This window comes from Bufo gargarizans, chromosome 3 (genome assembly GCF_014858855.1).
Source record: "Bufo gargarizans isolate SCDJY-AF-19 chromosome 3, ASM1485885v1, whole genome shotgun sequence".
Taxonomy (NCBI): Eukaryota; Metazoa; Chordata; class Amphibia; order Anura; family Bufonidae; genus Bufo; species Bufo gargarizans.
Window position 1 is genome coordinate 553,608,860 of NC_058082.1, and position 25,301 is coordinate 553,634,160.

General features: G+C 45.6%; 1 protein-coding gene across 16 annotated transcripts in view; it reads right to left on the reverse strand.

Annotated features, from left to right (window-relative positions):
• ZBTB20 (zinc finger and BTB domain containing 20) overlaps positions 1 to 25,301 on the reverse strand; it is a 707,334-nt gene that overhangs the window by 87,884 nt on the left and 594,149 nt on the right. For all 16 annotated transcript variants that reach the window (XR_006388154.1, XM_044284171.1, XM_044284173.1 and 13 more), the window contains one exon: positions 15,629 to 15,749. The gene's annotated coding sequence lies outside the window, so the exon portion shown is untranslated. The remainder of the gene's footprint in view (positions 1 to 15,628; positions 15,750 to 25,301) is intronic.

A 25,301-nucleotide genomic window follows, 5' to 3' on the forward strand; every position in this document is an offset into this window, starting at 1 on the left:
ACAAGGATAGGCATACACAATGGATCCACAAAAAAAAAAAAACGTATGCCATATAAGCGTTCAATTGTAACAAACCCTCAGCTGTGAGACGCATCAGGTCTATAGGCGTAGGTGCATATACACTGCAAGAATCCTATGTGTATTTTCTGCACAATCCGTGCGCTATCCCTTGGCTATCTGCAGCAGACACAGCAAACATCTGCATCAGCACAGCCTCATTATATGCAAAAAATGGACGAGCCCTTTAAGATTCTTTACTAGGCCAGTTTTCTGCAACCTATGGCTATTATGAACCACAAGCCTCAGCATGACCCTACAGTCTGCAGAACTGATGCATGGCATATACCCCTCAGGGCTTGCACTGATGTGCTGCAGTACCGGGCTTCCACCAGCAGAGGGCAGGGCAGCCAGGCCTCCTCGTGAGCACATGTGCCCTGGCGCTGTCATTGGCTTGTGATGGAGATCATGCTCGGCGCTCACATGCCTCACATTACCCGCTAAGGATATTACATCGCCCTAGAATTTCTGGATAAAAAAAAAAAGAGCAAAAACAATTAATTCTGGGTAAAATCCTCCATCTCATCTGACTGTAATCTGTATGTTGCGGTACAGTATGTAATCCGCCTCATACGCCTCAATTACAATTATTTCTCTCCACAGTCACAGAATTTAAATGGGAAATTCATTAGTGAAAGAGCTGCAATTACACAAAAACTAATTAACCCCTTCTTATTTTGGCACGTGGTATCTAAGGGGTTAAAGCTGACTGTATACAATATACAGTGTCACATACATAAAACTCACTGACACAAGCGTGACCATGCAACATATACAGAAGACATATAAAGAGACCCCCCATAACCTTCCCAAATCAGTGCCCCCCAATATCACAACCTCGGGGGTTAACTCTCTTAGGTCAGGTTTAGGACCAGCATTGTGTACTAATTACAGTCCTAATATACGGCTAAAGGGATTGAAACTTTGTTTTATTCTTATACAGAGCTCCAAATTCCCTGCATAAACAGTATAAAAGCCTGGTTACCTGCAGCCACCACTAGGGGGAGCTTACTTCATACAGAAATTGCATATACAATATGTATTTATCTGTATGCAGTAATCTCCTGAGCTCCCTCTAGTGGTGGCTGTATATATCTGTATGTAGTAATCTCCTGAGCTCCCTGTAGTGGTGGCTGTATATATCTGTATGTAATAATCTCCTGGCTCCCTCTAGTGGTGGCTGTATATATCTGTATGTAGTAATCTCCTGAGCTCCCTCTAGTGGTGGCTGTATATATCTCTATGTAGTAAACTCCTGAGCTCCCTCTAGTGGTGGCTGTATATATCTGTATGCAGTAATCTCCTGAGCTCCCTCTAGTGGTGGCTGTATATATCTGTATGTAATAATCTCCTGAGCTCCCTCTAGTGGTGGCTGTATATATCTGTATGTAGTAAACTCCTGAGCTCCCTATAATGGTAGCTGTATATATCTGTATGTAGTAATCTCCTGAGCTCCCTCTAGTGGTGGCTGTATATATCTGTATGCAGTCATATCCTGATCTTCCTCTAGTGGTGGCTGTATATATCTGTATGCAGTAATCTCCTAAACTCCCTCTAGTGGTGGCTGTATATATCTGTATGTAGTAACTTGTTATCTCCTGAGCTCCTTCTAGTGGTGGCTGTATATATCTGTATGTAGTGAGCTCCCTCTAGTGGTGGCTGTATAATCTGTATGTAGTAATCCCCTGAGCTCCATCTAGTGGTGGCTGTATATATCTGTAAGCTGTAATCTCCCGAGCTCCCTCTAGTGGTGGCTGTATATATCTGTATGCAGTAATCTCCTGAGCTCCCTCTAGTGGTGGCTGTATATATCTGTATGTAGTAAACACCTGAGGTCCCTATAATGGTAGCTGTATATATCTGTATGTAGAAATTTCCTGAGCTCCCTATAATGGTAGCTGTATATATCTGTATGCAGTCATATCCTGATCTTTCTCTAGTGGTGGCTGTATATATCTGTATACAGTAATCTCCTGAGCCCCCTCTAGTGGTGGCTGTATAATCTGTATGTAGTAATCCCCTGAGCTCCATCTAGTGGTGGCTGTATATATCTGTAAGCTGTAATCTCCCGAGCTCCCTCTAGTGGTGGCTGTGTATATCTGTCTGTAGTAATCTCCTGAGCTCCCTCTAGTGGTGGCTGTATATATCTGTATGTAGTAATCTCCTGAGCTCCCTCTAGTGGGGGCTGTATATATCTGTATGTAGTAATCTCCCGAGCTCCCTGTAGTGCTGGCTGTATATATCTGTATGTAGGAATCTCCTGAGCTCCCTCTAGTGGTGGCTGTATATATCTGTATGTAGTAATCCCCTGAGCTCCCTCTAGTAGTGGCTGTATATATCTGTATGCAGTAATCCCCTGAGCTCCCTCTAGTGGTGGCTGTATATATCTGTATGTAGTAATCTCCTGAGCTCCCTCTAGTGGTGGCTGTATATATCTGTATGCAGTAATCCCCTGAGCTCCCTCTAGTGGTGGCTGTATATATCTGTATGTAGTAATCTCCTGAGCTCCCTCTAGTGGTGGCTGTATATATCTGTCTGTAGTAATCTCCTGAGCTCCCTCTAGTGTTGGCTGTTTATATCTGTATACAGTAATCTCCTGAGCTTCCTCTAGTGGTGGTTGTATATATCTGTATGCAGTAATCTCCTGAGCTCCCTCTAGTGTGTGCTGTATATATCTGTATGTAGTAATCTCCTGAGCTCCCTCTAGTGGTGGTTGTGTATATCTGTATGCAGTAATCTCCTGAGCTCCCTCTAGTGATGGCTGTATATATATGTATGTAGTAAGCTCCTGAGCTCCCTCTAGTGGTGGTTGTATATATCTGTATGTTGTAATCCCCTGAGCTCCCTCTAGTGGTGGCTGTATATATATGTATGCTATAAGCTACTTATCACCTCCTAGTCATGGAAATTTTTTGGAAATTAAAAGGCCAATGAATAAAGGAATCAAAGGTGAGGTTGAGGGGGTACGTTGGGGAGCAGTAATACCTTAATAACATCCAGGTCACCTAAAAGTGTCTTGGTTGTATTGGGAAAAGTATAGCTGTATGTGGGCACTGTGTGACACTAATTAAGCAATATGTACACTAAATATGTGCAGTATGGCACTGTACAGGCACTGTGCGGTGCTTTTTATCCAGGGACTGTATGGCAGTTTTTGTCACCAAGAATGGGGGTTATATTGTGCAATGTTCCCTGGAGAGGACGGTGCCCCTTGCTTGTGTCTTTGTAGCTGTGGGTGATTCATTAGTAGCAGACTAGATGGCGGTTTGCACCGATGTAACGTGTAATTCTACAATATATCATCATGAAGAGGATTATGGGTTTCATGGATAATTTGGCAAACTGCCCCTGTACCCCTGTGAGCTGCTGTCATTGTGCACATGAGGAAGAGGGCTGTGTACACATCCTCCACTGACTGCAGCTGGAGGACAGCCGCATCATTACTGCCAGTCACTGGTCGCATTGGCAGACCTGGCAGTAGCTCACATGCGGGCACAACAGTTGGGATTCACGTGAGATGGATATGGTTATGCCGCCCATGATATGCATATAAACTATACACTAACCACAGTCCTGTATGACAATGCCGGGCACAGTGCCACCATCATTTTGGGAGGAGGGTGTCCAGACCTTTGCTCCACCCCAGTATGGGAAAACTGGTATGACACAGGTATGGCAGGCCCGGTGGGGTCCAAGGGGTGGGTGCAGCACCCGCTCCAGACACCTGTCACCCGGTGAGACAGCCAGTCCATCACCATTACCCACAACTAGCCTCATTACCTGGCTGCCAGGAGCCCTCCCATTTCTGCCATCTGCATTGAATTAAAAAATGACGAAACCAATCAGTGTCATCCGGGGTGGAAACGCGTCTGACACATTCATTTCCATCTCTGGAGCGCTCGCCGGCAAATAAAAGAGAGCTTCTGAAACGTGTTCCTCGTGTAGAGACAGAGTGACAATGAAAACATTGGCAGCGGGGACTGCACCTCTCACATCAGCCATTGTACATGGACCAAAATCTTCCTCTTCTATCCACAGGCGGAATGATGGTGCCAGCAGCGCAGCGCCACCTGCCCCGGGGCGACTGTCATACTGGGCATTCACAGCACTCATTAACCTGCTGCCTGGATGAGGACGGAGGGTAAGGTGAGGGACCCTCTGCCCACCTTATGTACCCCCTGAGGAGGCAGGAAGGGATCTGGTTTCCTTTTCTCTAGCTTATAAAGTAGAGGAGAAGGGGCCCAAGGTAGAATAGGGCCCCCCGGTGGGAGCAGATTCCTGCCACCAATCACTCCCTCTTTCACCCAGATGAACAAGAAGGAAGGGGTCCCAGGCCCTAAATTATACCACCATACAGAACCGAATAATACCACCCTATAGAATCTAAATAATTCCCCCTTTAAGAGCCCCAAAAATACCAACATACAGAACCCAAATAATATCACCATGCAAAGCCAAAATACCACCATACGGAGCCTAAATAATACCACCATACAAAGCCTAAATAATACCACCAAATAGACCCTAAATAATACCACCATACGGAGCCGAAATAATACCACCATACAGAGCCTAAATAATATCACCATATGGAGCCTAAATAATACCACCATACGGAGCCTAAATAATATCACCATATGGAGCCTAAATAATACCACCATACGGAGCCTAAATAATACCACCATACGGAGCCTAAATAATACCACCATACGGAGCCTAAATAATACCACAATACGGAGCCTAAATAATACCACCATACGGAGCCTAAATAATACCACCATACGGAGCCTAAATAATACCACAATACGGAGCCTAAATAATACCACCATACGGAGCCTAAATAATACCACCAAACGGAGCCTAAATAATACCACCATACGGAGCCTAAATAATACCATCATACAGAGCCTGAATAATACCACTATACGGAGCCTAAATAATACCACCATACAGAGCCTAAATAATACCACCATACGGAGCCTAAAAAATACCACCAAACTGAGCCTAAATACCACCACCATACGGAGCCTAAATAATACCACCATATGGAGCCTAAACACACTCATAGGTGGCTGGAGTCCGGACGCTCTCTGTTTATATGCGTACATTGACCATGGTCGATGGGGGGGGGGTCCAGATAAGAGCTGCTCTGGATCTGAAGTGCTAAGTTTGAAGCAGGTCATTTTGCTGATGAGCACAGGGCCACCAAACGCGCCTCCCTGTGCAGAGAGGACCCAGGTTCTTGGTGTAGGCTCGGTTCTAATTGGCAGGCCCCTGGCTGTAGATCCCCTGCAGCCCCCACAACAGGCCGAGGTCACAGCTGAACCCCCCACCCCCATAGAGAACGGCCATTTTGTTTTTTGTTCCCGCTCATGAGAAGATCTGCGAGGACAAATATCGGAGCAGCTGTTTCCTCAAGCACGTGGAGAATTTTGGAGCAAAGACGACTCAGACATATTGCAGCAGTTGTCTCACATGTAAAACTGTTTGTTGGAAAGATTACTTCATAAATGGTGAGGAGATAAAGAGCTCTATTTACTAAGGGAGGAGGGGGCTACATCCCACCACAAGTGTCCTTCACCTCCTTATTGCAGCGCCGCGCTACTCATCACATGGGGTTTGTGCACATTTGCAATTTCCTAACTGCCAACATTCATCCTGGACGTTCTGGTTCAGGAATGCAACACCCAAACTGCAGTAAGGACTGGCACACAGGCAGGACTGTGGGATAAAGACAGCAGGGGCATAAAAGAGTGCAAGGTGCAGAAAACAGCGCAATAACAGCTCTGCTACATCCCATGAGCAATGGCAGGTTAGATAGTGGCAGGAGTAGTCTGGAGGCATCGATTGTTGTTTCCAGATCTTCATTTCTTTGGAGAGTGACCACACATTCGTGGCCCACCCGTCATCGAGAATTGGGTCCAGTGACCACCCGTTCATGGGACTGGTGGGTGACTCAGCAATTGGTGACCACTAGGGCAGGCCCGGAGGACAGACGACCAGTGGGGGCCACTGTTGCTACAGCATTTCTTAAAGGGGCCCCTGATATCTGGATATTCAGTAATGAGATGCCCAAAAGTGATGTGGACCGACGAGACCCGAGGTCTTGTCTGAGTTCTGATAATTTAGGAGTCTGGTCTGAGGTGTGAGAATAAAGGGGTCTGATAATGGTTTGGTCTGGAGTCTGAAAATGTAGGGATCTGGTCCTGGGTCTAATAATTAAGGGGTTGGTCTGATTAATTCAGGTGTCTGATCTGGAGTCTGATGAATTTAGGGGTCTGGTGGACTTTAGGGGTCTAGTCTGGGGACTGGCTGAATTAAGGGACCTGATTTGGGGTGTGATGAATTTAGGGATGTGGTCTAGGGTCTGATGAATTAAGAGGTCTGGTCTGGGGCTTGTTAAATTTCGGGGTCTGTTCTGGGGTCTGATAAATTTAGGGGTCTGGTCAAGGGTGTGTCTGAATATAGGGGTCTAGTCAGGGGACTAATGAATTTACGGATGTGGTCTAGGGTCTGCTGAATTTAGGGATGTGGTCTAGGGTCTGCTGAATTTACGGATGTGGTCTAGGGTCTGCTGAATTTAGGGATGTGGTCTAGGGTCTGCTGAATTTAGGGATGTGGTCTAGGGTCTGCTGAATTTAGGGATGTGGTCTAGGGTCTGCTGAATTTAGAGGTCTGGTCAGGGGTGTGTCTGAATATAGGGGTCTAGTCAGGGGACTAATAAATTTAGGGATGTGGTCTAGGGTCTGCTGAATTTAGGGGTCTGTTGAATTTAGGGATGTGGTCGGGGGTCTGATGAATTAAGAGGTTTGGTCTGGTGTCTGTAGAATTTTGTAGTCTGATCATTTCAGGGTTAAATTAGCACAGTTTACTACAGTTTACTCTTAAAATATCCTTTCTACAGGAACACTCACTTGTCACAGAATTGGGGCGTGAGCCTTTGAATTCGGGCCAGAGCCATCTTTAAAGGGAGGAGGTGGGGAGAGCAGTCTCCATTATCCATTACAATGCAATTTGTTAACCTAGCCTAGATGTGTTGGTAAGGGGCCCGTAACCTTTAAAACCGGGGCCACAGACCACTCTGAGTCCACTACTTCATACAGCTGAATCCCGGCGAATCCCACTGAGGAGGCCCCACTTTTGGGTGGACACATAGTGACATGACCCCGCTGACCGGAGAGCCGTCCCCTCTGGTTGCGGCGCTCCTCGCCGGACACCTCGGTGGTAGCTATTCTTCATGGAGGATGATGATGATGATGGCGCCTCCTCCCAGTAGCTGAGTCTTCTTGGGACGGAATCCATCAATGTCTGGGGACCGATCACGAGGAATGTTATTCCTGGCTTATGGAAGACAATCATTGGCAGGGCACAGGCTTATTTCCTACGCTCGCCGTATACGCTGTTAACCATTGGAGCGCTCAGACGCTGTTAGTAAAACTGCCGCCAGTCAGTGACCAAAGCCTGAGAGATACAAAGATGAGAATGACCCCAGATCATTCTCATTACATCCAATCACATAACAGGTAGCAAGAGGCCACGGAGTGTGGGGTCCAGGTGACAAAGTGGGCGTGGTCACGTGGGAAGGGGGTGAGCAAGCTTCTGACAACAGTCCTCTGTCTCTAGGTCAGCCTTTAGATGTGCCTCTTAATAAATCAGCTATTTTCAAGCACTCTGCTTACTGTCAGTAACTACCGGTACTTAAGTTTGTTTAACCCTCAGTGGTGAAAAACCTATTCTGGTCTAACAGAGCTGAGGGTTTGTCACAATTGTCTCCAGACTAGGCAATCCAAGCTGAACAGTGTGGGCTCCAGGTGGATACGTTTTATCTGCGCTGATACATTGTAACAAACTACTGGGAGATACATTTGTGCTGCTGCGTTTGACTAGAGCCCTGTGTGCCCAGGACAAGAATGCTTCCATTTACTGACAGTAAGCAGAGATATTAAACAATCATCTATTTGCCGTTCCCTTTTATTATACCATGATCAATATTTCTTTACATAAATCCATTACAAGACTCTTAAAATTCCCACACTCTGATTGGCTGAATGCTCCACAGTTACCCCCCCGCCCACATTTAAAGGGCTTGGTCACTTTCCTCCGGAAACAGCTCCACACCTGTCCGTGCTGCAACACTGCTGAAGTGAATGAGGTTGAGCTGCAATACCAGATGCAACCTGTGGACAGGAGTGGCGCTGTTTTTGGAGCAAAGCAGCCACGTTTTTCCTTTGTCCTGACGAGCCTCTCAGATCCTTCGCTGAAATCACTTTAATGACTATTCCCATATGAGCTGAAGTCCTGACAACCCGCATTGAAGAGACGGTAGTTGTCAGTTGTCAGATGCATGCCACGGCACTGTGGTAAAAGAGGGCATCATGGACTGGTCTGGTCCTGCTGATGATGGGTGGGATGGCGATGGAGGTGCCATTACTGGTCTCATTACACCCCGCGCAGATGTTTCCCAGCTGTTCGGATGACGGTCGGATCCACAGAGGACGCGGCGCTGATTTGTGACTTGTTGTTGCCTGCTCTCGGCGGAGGGATGTAATCTGTTTAAGCATCAGAACATCCTTCGTGCCAGGTAGCCTCATCCATCAGCGCTGTCACCGCCGCCAGCCGAGAGTAATCACCCGCCGGATCCTCATCATTTCACTGCACGTCATCATCAGGGGTTGGATGGGGGAAGGGGGGACATGGTGGAGCCCCTTCATCCTGGGCTGGAGCAGGACGGACCCCCACGACCCCAGCTGATCGGAATATCCCAGAGGGCAACATTAAAGGGGTTATCCAGGAAAAGATATACATCCTCAGGACAGGCCATCAGTATCTGACCAGTGGGAGCGTGACACCGGGGACCCCCGCCGATCAGCTGTTAGAGGAGGCCTTGAGTGCCACAGCCTCTTCCTAGGCCATTGACGACACGTTCATCAATCATGTGGCCTAGAAGCCGCTTAGCCCCATAGAAGTGAATGGGGTTGAGCTGCAATACCAAGCACGGCCACTATACGATGTACGGCGCTGTGCTTGGAAAGCTGCCGGGAGCCTGCATCGTTGACCATAGCTTTGGTAAGCTCCCTGAAACAGCTGATCGGCAGGGGTGCCGGGACTTAGACCCCCGCTGATGTGATAATGATTACCTATTCTGAGGATAAGGCTACATGCACACAACCATATGTGTTTTGCAGATCCGCAAAAAAAACGGATGACATCCATATGCCATCTGTTTTTTTTTTTTTGCGGATCCATTATAACAATGCCTAAAACGGACAAGAATAGGACATGTTCTATTTTTTTGGCGGGGCTATGGAACGGACATACGGATGCGGATAGAACACGGTGTGCTGTCCACATTTTTTGCGGACACATTGAAATGAATGGGTCCGCATCCTATCCGCAGAAAAAATGGAACGGACATGGAAACAAAATACATTTGTGCATGAGGTCATCATTATCTTTTCCAGAATAAACCTTTTATAGTGTTTTGGTCATTTTTTCCTGGGTCACCCAGTCTACTATGGCTGACTCCCTCCTGGTGATAAACCGGTTGGACAGCGCCTGAGGTGTCAGCGATGATGGTGGACCTGCTGGAGGTTTTTGACACCCCCTGCACATCGCTGCGGAAGATATTGGTGCCATATAGATAACATAATGATACTGTGATGTCATGGAACAGGGGGCAATGAATAACTCATGGGTCCTGGCTGGGGGCGAGCCACCTGTCTCCGTCCTAGATCCAGAAGGAGAACATGTGATTCCTACTTTTAGACCCCACTGGACAACGCCCTGTGACATGAACATATTGCTACAATGTATCAGTCCGGACAATGCTCTGAACACATTGCTACAATGTATCAGGCTGGATAATGCTCTGAACATATTACTACAATGTATCAGGCTGGACAATGCTCTGAACATATTACTACAATGTATCAGTCCGGACAAGGCTCTGAACACATTGCTACAATGTATCAGTCCGGACAATGCTCTGAACACATTGCTACAATGTATCAGTCCGGACAAGGCTCTGAACACATTGCTACAATGTATCAGTCCGGACAATGCTCTGAACACATTGCTACAATGTATCAGTCCGGACAAGGCTCTGAACACATTGCTACAATGTATCAGTCCGGACAATGCTCTGAACATATTGCTACAATGTATCATTCCGGACAATGCTATTAACATATTGCTACAATGTATCAGTCCGGGCATTGCGCTGAACACATTGCTACAATGTATCAGGCTGGACAATGCTCTGAACACATTGCTACAATGTATCAGTCCGGACAATGCTCTGTGATATGAACATATTACTACAATGTATCAGTCCGGACAATGCTCTGAACATATTGCTACAATGTATCATTCCGGACAATGCTATTAACATATTGCTACAATGTATCAGTCCGGGCATTGCGCTGAACACATTGCTACAATGTATCAGGCTGGACAATGCTCTGAACACATTGCTACAATGTATCAGTCCGGACAATGCTCTGTGATATGAACATATTACTACAATGTATCAGTCCGGGCATTGCTCTGAACACATTGCTACAATGTATCAGTCTGGACAATGCTCTGTGATATGAACATATTACTACAATGTATCTATCCGGACAATGCTCTGAACACATTGCTACAATGTATTAGTTAGGGCAATACTCTAAACACATTGCTACAACGTATCAGTCCGGATAATGCTCTGAACACATTGCTACAATGTGTCAGTCCGGATAATGCTCTGAACACATTGCTACAATGTATCAGTCCGGACAATGCTCTGAACACATTGCTACAATGTATCAGTCTGGACAATGCTCTGTGATATGAACAGACCACAGACAAGAGGCTATGAACATAATGACTGTGACTTGACTTCTTAAAGGGGTCTTCTACTTTGGACAACCAAAATATAAAGGTAAAAAAATCCTTAAAGGGCAAGTTTACTCTCCTGCCATTAAGATTTAGTTTTTCGCGGCTTCTCACCTACGTACAGTATGTCTGGGGTGTGAAGGGGCAGGTTCTGAGTCTTCTCCAAGTGCAAGGCTCATTCTACACAAAGACGCTGTAGAGGGGTAGGTCAGAGCAGCGCTCGCTCTTCTGGGGGGATGTTAAGTCAGGAGACTTTATATACAGATTCTACTGCAGGGGTCGGCAACCTCCAGAGCTCCAAATATTGTAAAACTACAACTCCCAGCATGCATACTGGCTCTGCACTTCTAAGAACTCTCATAGAAATAAATAAGGCATGCTGGGAATTGTAGTTTCACAACGGCTGGAGTGCCGAAGGTTGCTGACCCATGTTCTACTGGATGAGACTGCAGTGTTCAATGGAAAAGACAGAGTCAAAAGAGGCAGGACGCACACTAAATCCAGTGTTTGAGGACTGGGATATCTCTGAAGGGGTCTGTGCTCGGTATGTTCAATGTACAATGAAGATCTTCATGATGTCTTTCCTTCATTATTTAAGGGGTCAGAGCAAGACCCCCACAGACATTATGTGCGTTTTCCCCCCAGTATTGTTTACTACATCAGCATTTTTCCTTTTAGACTGATTCAATTAAATCATCACGTTTTATTACTTATTTCCCCAGTGTTCATGTGACCGGCACCTAACACTGAGTAAGGCCTCGTCCACATTTCTGTGTCCATTTTTACCCTCCAAGCGTCATCCGCAATTTACGGACGCTGTTCAGATGAAAATTAATTTCCAAAGCATCTCCTATCAGTCTTCAGTAAAAAATGGACACGTCCATGTTGTATTTGTGATTTTCATGGACCCATAGACTTCAATGGGTGGGTTTGATCTGCAAAGTAGTGAATGTCCCTGTGAATTTCTGACTGACTCACGGGCAGTAAAAGAATAGTGCCGTGTAAACAGACACATTCAAATCAATAGGTACGTGGACTGTGCTCAGTGAAAACCAGAAATGTGGATGAGGCCTATGGAAGCTCTCTCCCCCTCTCTCCTAGCACGAAGTCCCAGCACACTCACAAACACTAATCAGTTACATCCTCCATCTCCTTCCGTGAATGAATCACCTCTAATCACGTTTTGCCAGTAATCACTGACAAGGAGGGGTAGATTGGGGCTGAAATTCATTTAATTTTACAGCTGAGGGATTGCTAAAGTCTATACAATCTTCTGCAGTAAATTCATCAGCAGCTCAAATCTTTCTCCTGTCCTGATAGTTTACTAGATTGTATCAAAATATATCCGCCCAGGAATATCTATGTATCAACATGTATCAGGCCAAGAACATTCATCTATTAGCCCAGGAGAATCCATGTATCAAAATGTATCAGCCCAGGAGCATCCGTGTATTAACATGTATCAGCCCAGGAGCATCCCTGTATGAAGATGTATCAGCCCAGGAGCATCCGTGTATGAAGATGTATCAGCCCAGGAGCATCCGTGTATGAAGATGTATCAGCCCAGGAGCATCCGTGTATGAAGATGTATCAGCCCAGGAGCATCCGTGTATGAAGATGTATCAGCCCAGGAGCATCCGTGTATGAAGATGTATCAGCCCAGGAGCATCCGTGTATGAAGATGTATCAGCCCAGAAACATCTATGTATCAAAATGTATCAGCCCAGGAGAATCCATGTATCAAAATGTATCAGCCCAGGAGCATTTGTGTATTAACATGTATCAGCACAGGAGCATCCGTGTATGAAGATGTATCAGCCCAGGAGCATCCGTGTATTAACATGTATCAGCCCAGGAGCATCCGTGTATGAAGATGTATCAGCCCAGGAGCATCCGTGTATTAACATGTATCAGCCCAGGAGCATCCGTGTATGAAGATGTATCAGCCCAGGAGCATCCGTGTATCAAAATGTATCAGCCCAGGAGCATTTGTGTATTAACATGTATCAGCCCAGGAGCATCATATATCAGCCCAGGGGAATCCATGTATCAAAATATAAAGGCCCAGGAGCATCTGTGTATTAACATGTATCAGCCCAGAAGCATCTATGTATTGAAAAGTATCAGTCAAGGTCGCCCTGTGTCTTTTTGGGGCTGGAGGGCATGATCTGTCCGATACGGTGGTATAGGAGCACGCATATACTGGATTATGGCTAGTACTCTGCGGGGTATGCTCCTTCAAGGAGGGGGAGGGCAGTTTCTCAATCCATCCTAGATAACACGCAGGCTACAACTGCCCCTCCTCACTATGTCAATTACAATTACTACTCATGGAGGGGTGGGAATACTTGTGCACAGGGGTCCAGGGGCTTCCAGCTACATGTCTGCAGTAGGCAACATCATTTCCCGTTCTACCGGCGGCGACGGCGCAAGGTTCAGGCGATCAAGAGATAATCTGTGCAATAATAGCAGCGAGATGCGGAATAATACCGACAGCTGGTGCTGTAAAACTGCTTTTAAAGAAACATATTCATTCACAAAGATGGGGGGGGCAGGAAAAAAATTCTGCCTGCGACTAGTGACATGAGCGTCGGAGTCTCTAATTATTCTGATCAAGAGAGGGAAACACAACACAAACTTTAATTGTGTTTAACTGATATTTAATCAGGACTCAGTGAACTGCAGATTAAAGCTGAAATTCATAAACCATAATTAGCCGATCGTCAGAATCTTATGGTCCATGCTCTCCGTCAGCCTGGGTGTCTGGCACGTTGCCCCAGATTTTTGGCAGTGCGAGAGAGAGCCGAGCGGTTTGAGGTAAGCATCTCGGAACCCCTCTCCCCTACCACGGGTCTGTGCCGCCATCTATAGGGCTGGGCAGTGCGAGACCCGGTCGCTCAGAATAGTCTGCGTCTTATCTTCCCCGGCCTATCGTTTACCTGGAGCCGGCAGCGGAGGCGTTCTCCTCTCGGCCTCTGATAGTCTTATCTTATGTTCTCCACTGAGAGGCTTTTTGGTGAAAAACCAACTTTTTTTTATTTTTTATTCAGAACTCGATCTCTCTCCCCCTCCGGTAAAAAGATCCGTGCGCAGTCAGCCGGTGGCGAAGGGGGGAGGGGGCGAGGAGAGGTTCTCTGAGGACAAAGAATTCACAGACAGTGGATCCAAAATAAACGTAAACAATCGGAGGCCTCGGACACTCGATACGCCGCGGCCGCGCCGGATGCACATTCCATTAGCTTTTTATTGCATTAAAATCCCAAGTCAGCTATATCTGTTTTGGGGAAAGTTGGGTGGGTGCCCATCTCCCGGGGGTGACCATACACAACTTTCCCAGGCCCCCGTAATAAAATGAGGGACATACTGAAGCAAGAGCCTCGGGAAAGCTGGGTGACGACCAGTGGCGTATATAGAGAATTAAGGGCCCCATAGCAAGGATCAAACCAGGGCCCCACACAGCCCCGTGCACTCTCCGCATCAGTATGTCCGTTCTGTAGCCCCGCAAAAAACCAGAACATCTCCTATTCTTGTCCGTTTTAGGCATTGTTACAATACATCCGCAAAAAAATAATAATGGATGGCATACGGATGTCATCCCTTTTTTTTTTTTGCGGATCCGCAATTTGCGGACCACAAAACACATACGGTCGTGGGTCGTGTGCATGTAGCCTAAAGCGTAGAGTCCTGACCAAGTTTTCACCTCAGTAGAAGAGGAGATGATCCCAACTAAGACTGGGCCCCCTCTTGCCCTGGGCCCCATAGCAGTCGCATGGCCTGCCCCTATGGTAGTTACGCCCCTGGTGACAACCAACATGGCGGCCGTCACAAAGGCCACCCATCGGGGTTTCTTCAAGGAGCATTTAGTCTTTTCTTATAGTACAATGTAACACTCGCAGCCCCCATCACACTGCAGGGATCATCTGCTACATTGTATCACGTGAGAATCACATTACATACATGGTAGTTACAGTCTATGCACTGGGAGGGATCACTTTTCATCCTGAGCTTCCTGCTTCATGAATAGAATGGCGGAACAACAGTACAAACTGACAGAGACAGAGCAGGTGAAGACAGACAGCAATGCAACTCTGTATATCAGCACAAGGCATCTGTCTCACAAATTAAGTACAATACTTGATAAAATGTCCATGCTTTAGCGGTGAGTGGCCCCTTTAAGGAGCACCGGCATAAAAGAGCAGAAGTGATTGCTGACACGTCACTATATGCTCACTATTGATGGCACCGAGCTCCTCTCCGCTGCCACATTAACCCTCAGCAGATTTACGGTGTGCAACTTTGCAAACACATCTGCTCCAGTCACTTCCAGAGCTGCATTCACAGTTCTGCTGGCATCCGGTCAGCTCACGGGCCCCTCACTGCTGCCTCCTGCCGGTTCAGCATGTGTGCGCGCTGTTGTGATGAGAATAAGACGCCGGACATACAAAAGGAAAAACTTTTTGCCGGATGATAGGGGCGTGTCCGACAGCACAGCCGTGACTGATTCTAAGTGGCAGATGGCATCCTTTTTTTATGCAGCTTTGGATGTGACTGGAGTATAAGTCATGATAAGCAAGTAAAGTGAATGTTTTACAATGTGCTCATATTAGAGCACATACGTAGAGTGCATAAGTCATCACGCCCCTCCCCAGAACAGTGTCATGTGGGGACCCTTACGATATATGGTTTGAGGTACCTCTTTAGTGCGGCAGGTCTGAGTGGCGGGGTCTACGGCTGCTTCTCATTCCTACTCCCCTGAAGTGTCTCATGAGCATGGGCGCTATCCCAGAATCCCGCTCGTTTCAGCCAGCAGTCACCTACGGGAAGAAGACAAGTTATTTAATTAGGTATACTGAAGAGCATTATACTAGAGAGGCAGCCACTAGCCCACAGAGCTGACACTCTAACCATCGAGAAGCATACAACAGGCGTTCTCTGGAGGTTCACTGTCTGAACATGACCGGCTCTGCTGTGCTGCTTTATAGGAGGTGTAGTGTTTGCACCCGGTATAGCAGGCTGATGAGGAAATAAAAGCTACGTCTCCCACAATGCGATGCAGCAGAGAGCACCCGAACCCCAAACTAGAGACACCCTGTAATGGGAGGCACACGTGTCCGTACACACACTACACATTGTTACACGCGACATGTACATATACACATATGATACACACACGTCTTTCACTGTCTGCAGGTTACTGAGAAGAAGAGGCAGAAGAGTAACACACGGCTATGGAAACAGACTACACACAGGGTTTGATTGTAGTCTGTAACCATGGAAACACATAATGTTTGCATAGAAGCTGTTTACACAAAACAGAGATTTTTTATTTATTTACAAAGTTACTTCATTTTGATATTAGAATTGGAGTGGTAATCATTAGTGCCCACGTTGCAGGGGCGTGGGAGGCTTCAGTTCTTTGTACGACCGTGTTTATATACGACCGTGTTTTTTGTCAGCATTTTGTGTGGCTTGGATGCGGACCCATTCACTTCAATGTGGCCGCAGAAGATGCGGGCAGCACACGGAGTTCTGTGGCACCGCATGTCCTATTCCTGTCCGTTTTATAGCCAAGGCGAGAACTGCTCTATAGAGGGCAGGACCTTCCATTCCAAAAAATGTGGTATCCGTGTTTTTTGTGGTTCCGCAATTTGCAGACCACAAAAACAGCTACGGCCATGTGAATGAGCCCTTAGAAGAAGGTGTTTATCCTCCTTCAATATTGCTCTACGATTCTCATATGCTATATAAACACACATGATATATACATACAGTACAGACCAAAAGTTTGGACACACCTTCTCATTCAAAGAGTTTTCTTTATTTTCATGACTATGACAATTGTAGATTCACACTGAAGGCATCAAAACTATGAATTAACACATGTGGAATTATATACATAACAAAAAAGTGTGAAACAACTGAAAATATGTCATATTCTAGGTTCTTCTAAGTAGCCACCTTTTGCTTTGATTACTGCTTTGCACACTCTTGGCATTCTCTTGATGAGCTTCTAGAGGTAGTCACCTGAAATGGTCTTCACTTCACAGGTGGGCCCTGTCAGGTTTAATAAGTGGGATTTCTTGCCTTATAAATGGGGTTGGGACCATCAGTTGCGTTGAGGAGAAGTCGGGTGGATACACAGCTGATAGTCCTACTGAATAGACTGTTAGAATTTGTATTATGGCAAGAAAAAAGCAGCTAAGTAAAGAAAAACGAGTGGCCATCATTACTTTAAGAAATGAAGGTCAGTCAGTCCGAAAAATTGGGAAAATTTTGAAAGTGTCCCCAAGTGCAGTCACAAAAACCATCAAGTGCTACAAAGAAACTGGCTCACATGCGGACCGTCCCAGGAAAGGAAGACCAAGAGTCACCTCTGCTGCGGAGGAGAAGTTCATCCGAGTCACCAGCCTCAGAAATCGCAGGTTAACAGCAGCTCAGATTAGAGACCAGGTCAAAGCCACACAGAGTTCTAGCAGCAGACACATCTCTAGAACAACTGTTAAGAGGAGACTGTGGGAATCAGGCCTTCATGGTAGAATATCTGCTAGGAAACCACTGCTAAGGACAGGCAACAAGCAGAAGAGACTTGTTTGGGCTAAAGAACACAAGGAATGGACATTAGACCAGTGGAAATCTGTGCTTTGGTCTGATGAGTCCAAATTTGAGATCTTTGGTTCCAACCACCGTGTCTTTGTGCGACGCAGAAAAGGTGAACGGATGGACTCTACATGCCTGGTTCCCACCGTGAAGCATGGAGGAGGAGGTGTGATGGTGTGGGGGGGCTTTGCTGTTGGGGATTTATTCAAAATTGAAGGCATACTGAACCAGCATGGCTACCACAGCATCTTGCAGCGGCATGCTATTCCATCCGCTTTGCGTTTAGTTGGACCATCATTTTTTTTTTTAACAGGACAATGACCCTAAACACACCTCCAGGCTGTGTAAGGGCTATTTGACCATGAAGGAGAGTGATGGGGTGCTGCGCCAGATGACCTGGCCTCCACAGTCACCGGACCTGAACCCAATCGAGATGGTTTGGGTTGAGCTGGACGCAGAGTGAAGGCAAAAGGGCCAACAAGTGCTAAGCATCTCTGGGAACTCCTTCAAGACTGTTGGAAGACCATTTCAGGTGACTACCTCTTGAAGCTCATCAAGAGAATGCCAAGAGTGTGCAAAGCAGTAACCAAAGCAAAAGGTGGCTACTTTGAAGAACCTAGAATATGACATATTTTCAGTTGTTTCACACTTTTTTGTTATGTATATAATTCCACATGTGTTAATTCATAGTTTTGATACCTTCAGTGTGAATCTACAATTTTCATAGTCATGAAAATAAAGAAAACTCTTTGAATGAGAAGGTGTGTCCAAACTTTTAGTCTGTACAGTACATACATACACACGTGATACATAATACATGTAACATACATAATGTCAGATAGGACTGGGTCCTAGAAGCGAGACCTATGTCAAGAATGGGGCCCCATCGTGGACAGATTTCTTGCTGCGCTCTATTTACTACTATGAGACTTCCAAAAATAGCCAGCGCTCAGCTACATTCAGGAGCCCCATATCGGTGAATGGAGGGGCGGCTGTGCACGTTCGCAGTGCTCTGCATTCAATTTGGGGTTTCTTTTCTTGAGGTAGGAGTAGGTCACAGAGGTGAGACCGACCCCTATCTGAAAGTTATGTCCTAATCTATTGATGTCCCAAGTGGGAATACCCCTTTAAGGTAAGGGGTTAGAGTCCTTGTTCATATCTCAGAAAAAAATGGAAAACAGCGACTCTACCTATCGACCGAATGGATCAGGGTGCACACCTCTCGGTCCACCCAGACCGTCTGAACAAATAAATAAAGCAATAGATAATGAGGGGCACTCCACGTTTGGAAAAAAAGGCAGCAAGTGCTCTGTGAATACGTCAATAGTTGTACATATTTATTATAAGGAGCCAATATATAAAACAGTAAAAACATTTATGAAATAAAACAATGTATACAATAAATATGGGCCTCAAATGATCGCAGGAAAATAGTAAATACTCATAAGAATATCATAAACTACATAAAAAAATCGCATTTGCGAATATATAGCAATCCCCACAGTGTTCGTTGAGCGATTCTATTTGTAAATAATCGCAGGAGATGTTTTGCGATCTCAGAATGTCAATTCTTATCTCCAGCCTAATGGGAGGCTCCAAATCAATCGCATGGAAGGCCTTAATGTGCAAGGCACAGTGGACTGAGGAAGGGGTGTATACCCTGAAACGCGTCTGGCACAGTGAGCCCATTAACCAGGATTTATCGATAGAAGAAGGATACAGTCGGGTGGATTTTCTCTTATGAATTATTGCCAAGAAGGGTCGATACTTTACAGCTGCCAAGCCGAGGAGTCGCGTGAGACGTCACGTTTGAGACTCCATACCACGTGGGACGCCGCGTAGGGTAAGATCGGCAGAAATTTTGAGTGAACCATCGAGCTGGTGACGACATATGGTAAGAGATATCCCTCACAACTATTATTATATCTGATGATCCGAATAAGCTAGCGGGATCGAATCTGGACATGTAGTTTATGATATTCTTATGAGTATTTACAATTTTCCTGCGATCATTTGAGGTCCATATTTATTGTATACATTGTTTTATTTCATGGATGTTTTTACTGTTTTATATTCACAGAGCACTTGCTGCCTTTTTTTTCCCAAATGTGGAGTGCCCCTCATTATCTATTGCTTTATTTACTTGTTCATATCTCTGTTTCGGAAATCCGTCTTCTGGATCCGGCGCAAAAATACCGGCCACTGCATACAACAGTTTTTTTCTGGCATTTATTCCGGAAATCAGCCGGGTCACAGCCAGACCCCACTGCAGTCAATTCAGGCTGCGGAAACAGACTACACATGGTTTATGTGTAGTCTGTAACCATGGAAACACAATGGTTTGCATAGGTCCTGTCTACAAAGAACGAGAGATTTTTAATCAAGACAATTTACAAAGTTACTTTATTCATTATTTTATCAAAGAAAAGGCAAAACAGTGGTTGTGAAGGTGCTCCCTATAATGGGCATGTGGGGGACCTGAGCCCCTTTATAAAAGGGAAGGGGGGGTTACACCGGTGTCACTATGAATAAAATCCACTCTGACTTAGAAGAAGGTGTTTATCCTCCTCCCATGTGGGGTCTACAATGTTTCTCCGGTGTGGCATTGTTTCACGATTTTAGTGCAACAAGAAGAAAACATTTTTTAATGGCGCCGACGGTATCAAGAGAGGGGAAGAACTGATGTGTTATTTTTCCGGAGACACATAACCAGAATTCACCACGATGCCCCGCGCCTCAGGTTTAATAAAGGCGTCTCTGTTCCATATTTATGGCTCTGTGAATGACATCAGATAAACAAGAGCTGAGGGCGAGGAGGAGGAGGACGCTTCCCTACGTGTTATGAAGCTGTGAAAGGATCTGACGCGCTAATATCTGTCCGTTAGCTCCAGCTCATTCAGGAGGCCCCGTGAGTGCGTTACGTCTGTCGGGGCCCTGTGAGCACTTGGATGCAGTAGCTGGTGCCCCCCGAAATATTGACAAGATGCCAGGAAGCCAGTATAGTATTGACGCGGGCGGCCGGCAGCAGACACCTCACACACGGCGCTTAAATGTCACAGATTAATGAATTTTCATGAAACAGTGAGACGAAGAAAAAATAAAAAAAAACAACATGATCAAAAAGATTGTTTCCACAGCAGCCGACAGCGGAGCATGGAGTGTCCACATTACACAAAGCTGAGGGATCACATGCCGCAGAGACATACGCCAAGGGAGTGCCGGGCAGCCGAGGGGCTCCGGGAGCACAATTTCAGGAGATGAGAGGGGGTTCGGAGCCTCCAAACTGACAAGTCCGAGCGCCCCGGCTTGTAATCAATATTACAATGGTGTAGACATGGCAGAGAGTTCGATTCATGACCTCCTGATGAGCACGCCAATGGCAAATGTCACGTAGGTTCCTCGCAGTGCTATGGGTCTGAGGAACGGGAAGGGTTAAGGGCTAATGGTAGACATGATGGACAGGGCCGGTCTCCAGGATTAACACCAATGTCCAGTATGGCTCTGGGGTTTCCAATAGTCCATAGTCTAGACACCGTGTCCAGGCCTTCAAAGACCATTACACCAACATCCCAACTAAATCTGAAACCAAACCACCTGGGGCAGCCCTCGACGCAACTGGTCAGCTGCCTTGGTCTTCTAGAAGATCAATCATAGGTACACATAGAAACGTTGCAAAAATTACCGCCACCCGAACCCTGCGTATTCAGGTCATATGAGTAGAGATGTAGACTCACAGGGCATGGCACCACCACACCAGGCTTTGCCAAGGGTCCTCCACAGACCTTGATCTCAAAAAGTTGAGAACTATCTGGAGAGGGATATTTATTACTTCACAAAGTCAACAGGCGAGCTCTAAGGAGGTCTTCAGTGAACACCAGATGACGCGATTATTGGGGGAGATTACACAGTGGAACCCCAAGAGCTACAAGCTACTTATCTAAACCATAATTACACTTGGGCTGAGGAGAACCGAACTCGGATGAAGAATTGGAATCTAGGGTGGTATCACAGCACGGTCTTTTATGCACTTGGTGAAATTGTATGTGTATAATACAGGATGTAACTGAGGATCAGTACAGGATAAGTAATGTATGTACACAGTGACTGCACCAGCAGAATAGTGAGTGCAGCTCTGGAGTGTAATACAGGATGTAACTCAGGATCAGTACAGGATAAGTAATGTATGTACACAGTGACTGCACCAGCAGAATAGTGAGTGCAGCTCTGGAGTATAATACAGGATGTAACTCAGGATCAGTACAGGATAAGTAATGTAATGTATGTACACAGTGACTGCACCAGCAGAATAGTGAGTGCAGCTCTGGAGTATAATACAGGATGTAACTCAGGATCAGTACAGGATAAGTAATGTAATGTACACAGTGACTGCACCAGCAGAATAGTGAGTGCAGCTCTGGAGTATAATACAGGATGTAACTCAGGATCAGTACAGGATAAGTAATGTATGTACACAGTGACTCCACCAGCACAATAGTGAGTGCAGCTCTGGAGTATAATACAGGATGTAACTCAGGATCAGTACAGGATAAGTAATGTATGTACACAGTGACTGCACCAGCAGAATAGTGAGTGCAGCTCTGGAGTATAATACAGGATGTAACTCAGGATCAGTACAGGATAAGTAATGTATGTACACAGTGACTGCACCTGCAGAATAGTGAGTGCAGCTCTGGAGTATAATACAGGATGTAACTCAGGATCAGTACATGATAAGTAATGTATGTATACAGTGACTGCACCAGCAGAATAGTGAGTGCAGCTCTGGAGTATAATACAGGATGTAACTCAGGATCAGCACAGGATAAGTAATGTATGTACACAGTGACTCTACCAGCAGAATAGTGAGTGCAGCTCTGGAGTATAATACAGGATGTAACTCAGGATCAGTACATGATAAGTAATGTATGTATACAGTGACTGCACCAGCAGAATAGTGAGTGCAGCTCTGGAGTATAATACAGGATGTAACTCAGGATCAGTACAGGATAAGTAATGTATGTACACAGTGACTGCACCAGCAGAATAGTGAGTGCAGCTCTGGGGTATAATACAGGATGTAACTCAGGATCAGTACAGGATAAGTAATGTATGTACACAGTGACTGCACCAACAGAATTGTGAGTGCAGCTCTGGAGTATAATACAGGATGTAACTCAGGATCAGTACAGGATAAGTAATGTAATGTATGTACACAGTGACTCCACCAGCAGAATAGTGAGTGCAGCTCTGGAGTATAATACAGGATGTAACTCAGGATCAGTACAGGATAAGTAATGTATGTACACAGTGACTGCACCAACAGAATAGTGAGTGCAGCTCTGGAGTATAATACAGGATGTAACTCAGAATCAGTACAGGATAAGTAATGTAATGTATGTACACAGTGACTCCACCAGCAGAATAGTGAGTGTAGCTCTGGAGTATAATACAGGATGTAACTCAGGATCAGTACAGGATAAGTAATGTATGTACACAGTGACTGCACCAGCAGAATAGTGAGTGCAGCTCTGGGGTATAATACAGGATGTAACTCAGGATCAGTACAGGATAAGTAATGTATGTACACAGTGACTCCACCAGCAGAATTGTGAGTGCAGCTCTGGAGTAAAATACACGATGTAACTCAGGATCAGTACAGGATAAGTAATGTAATGTATGTACACAGGGACTCCACCAGCAGAATAGTGAGTGCAGCTCTGGAGTATAATACAGGATGTAACTCAGGATCAGTACAGGATAAGTAATGTATGTACACAGTGACTGCACCAGCAGAATAGTGAGTGCAGCTCTGGGGTATAATACAGGATGTAACTCCGGATCAGTACAGGATTAGTAATGTATGTACACAGTGACTGCACCAGCAGAATAGTGAGTGCAGCTCTGGGGTATAATACAGGATGTAACTCCGGATCAGTACAGGATAAGTAATGTATGTACACAGTGACTGCACCAGCAGAATAGTGAGTGCAGCTCTGGAGTATAATACAGGATGTAACTCAGGGTCAGTACAGGATAAGTAATGTATGCACAGAGTGACGGCACCAGCAGAATAGTGAGTGCAGCTCTGGAGTATAATACACGATGTAACTCAGGATCAGAACAGGATAAGTAATGTAATGTACAGTGGCGGAAATAATTATTTGACCCCTCACTGATTTTGTAAGTTTGTCCAATGACAAAGAAATGAAAAGTCTCAGAACAGTATCATTTCAATGGTAGGTTTATTGTAACAGTGGCAGATAGCACATCAAAAGGAAAATCGAAAAAATAACTTTAAATAAAAGATAGCAACTGATTTGCATTTCATTGAGTGAAATAAGTATTTGAACCCTCTAACAAAAAAAGACTTAATACTTGGTGGAAAAACCCTTGTTTGCAAGCACAGAGGTCAAACGTTTCTTGTAATTGATGACCAAGTTTGCGCACATTTTAGGAGGAATGTTGGTCCACTCCTCTTTGCAGATCATCTCTAAATCCCTAAGGTTTCGAGGCTGTCTCTGTGCAACTCTGAGCTTGAGCTCCCTCCATAGGTTTTCGATTGGATTAAGGTCCGGAGACTGACTAGGCCACTCCATGACCTTAATGTGCTTCTTCTTGAGCCACTCCTTTGTTGCCTTTGCTGTATGTTTTGGGTCATTGTCGTGCTGGAACACCCATCCACGACCCATTTTCAGTTTCCTGGCAGAGGGAAGGAGGTTGTCGCTCAGGATTTCACGATACATGGCTCCGTCCATTTTCCCGTTTATGCGAATAAGTTGTCCTGTGCCCTTAGCAGAAAAACACCCCCAAAGCAAAATGTTTCCACCCCCATGCTTGACGGTGGGGACGGTGTTTTGGGGGTCATAGGCAGCATTTTTCTTCCTCCAAACACAGCGAGTTGAGTTAATGCCAAAGAGCTCTATTTTGGTCTCATCAGACCACAGCACCTTCTCCCAGTCACTCTCTGAACCATTCAGGTGTTCATTGGCAAACTTCAGACGGGCCTGCACATGTGCCTTCCTGAGCAGGGGGACCTTGCGAGCCCTGCAGGATTTTAATCCATTGCGGTGTAATGTGTTTCCAATGGTTTTCTTGGTGACTGTGGTCCCTGCTAATTTGAGGTCATTAACTAACTCCTCCCGTGTAGTTCTAGGATGCTTTTTCACCTTTCTCAGAACCATTGACACCCCACGAGGTGAGATCTTGCGTGGAGCCCCAGAGCGAGGTCGATTGATGGTCATTTTGTGCTCCTTCCATTTTCGAACAATCGCACCAACAGTTGTCACCTTCTCTCCCAGCTTCTTGCTAATGGTTTTGTAGCCCATTCCAGCCTTGTGCAGGTCTACAATTTTGTCTCTGACATCCTTGGACAGCTCTTTGGTCTTTCCCATGTTGGAGAGTTTGGAGTCTGCTTGATTGATTGATTCTGTGGACAGGTGTCTTTTATACAGGTGACTAGTTAAGACAGGTGTCCTTAATGAGGGTGACTAATTGAGTAGAAGTGTCTAACCACTCTGTGGGAGCCAGAACTCTTAATGGTTGGTAGGGGTTCAAATACTTATTTCACTCAATGAAATGCAAATCAGTTGCTATCTTTTATTTAAAGTTATTTTTTCGATTTTCCTTTTGATGTGCTATCTGCCACTGTTACAATAAACCTACCATTGAAATGATACTGTTCTGAGACTTTTCATTTCTTTGTCATTGGACAAACTTACAAAATCAGTGAGGGGTCAAATAATTATTTCCGCCACTGTATGTACACAGGG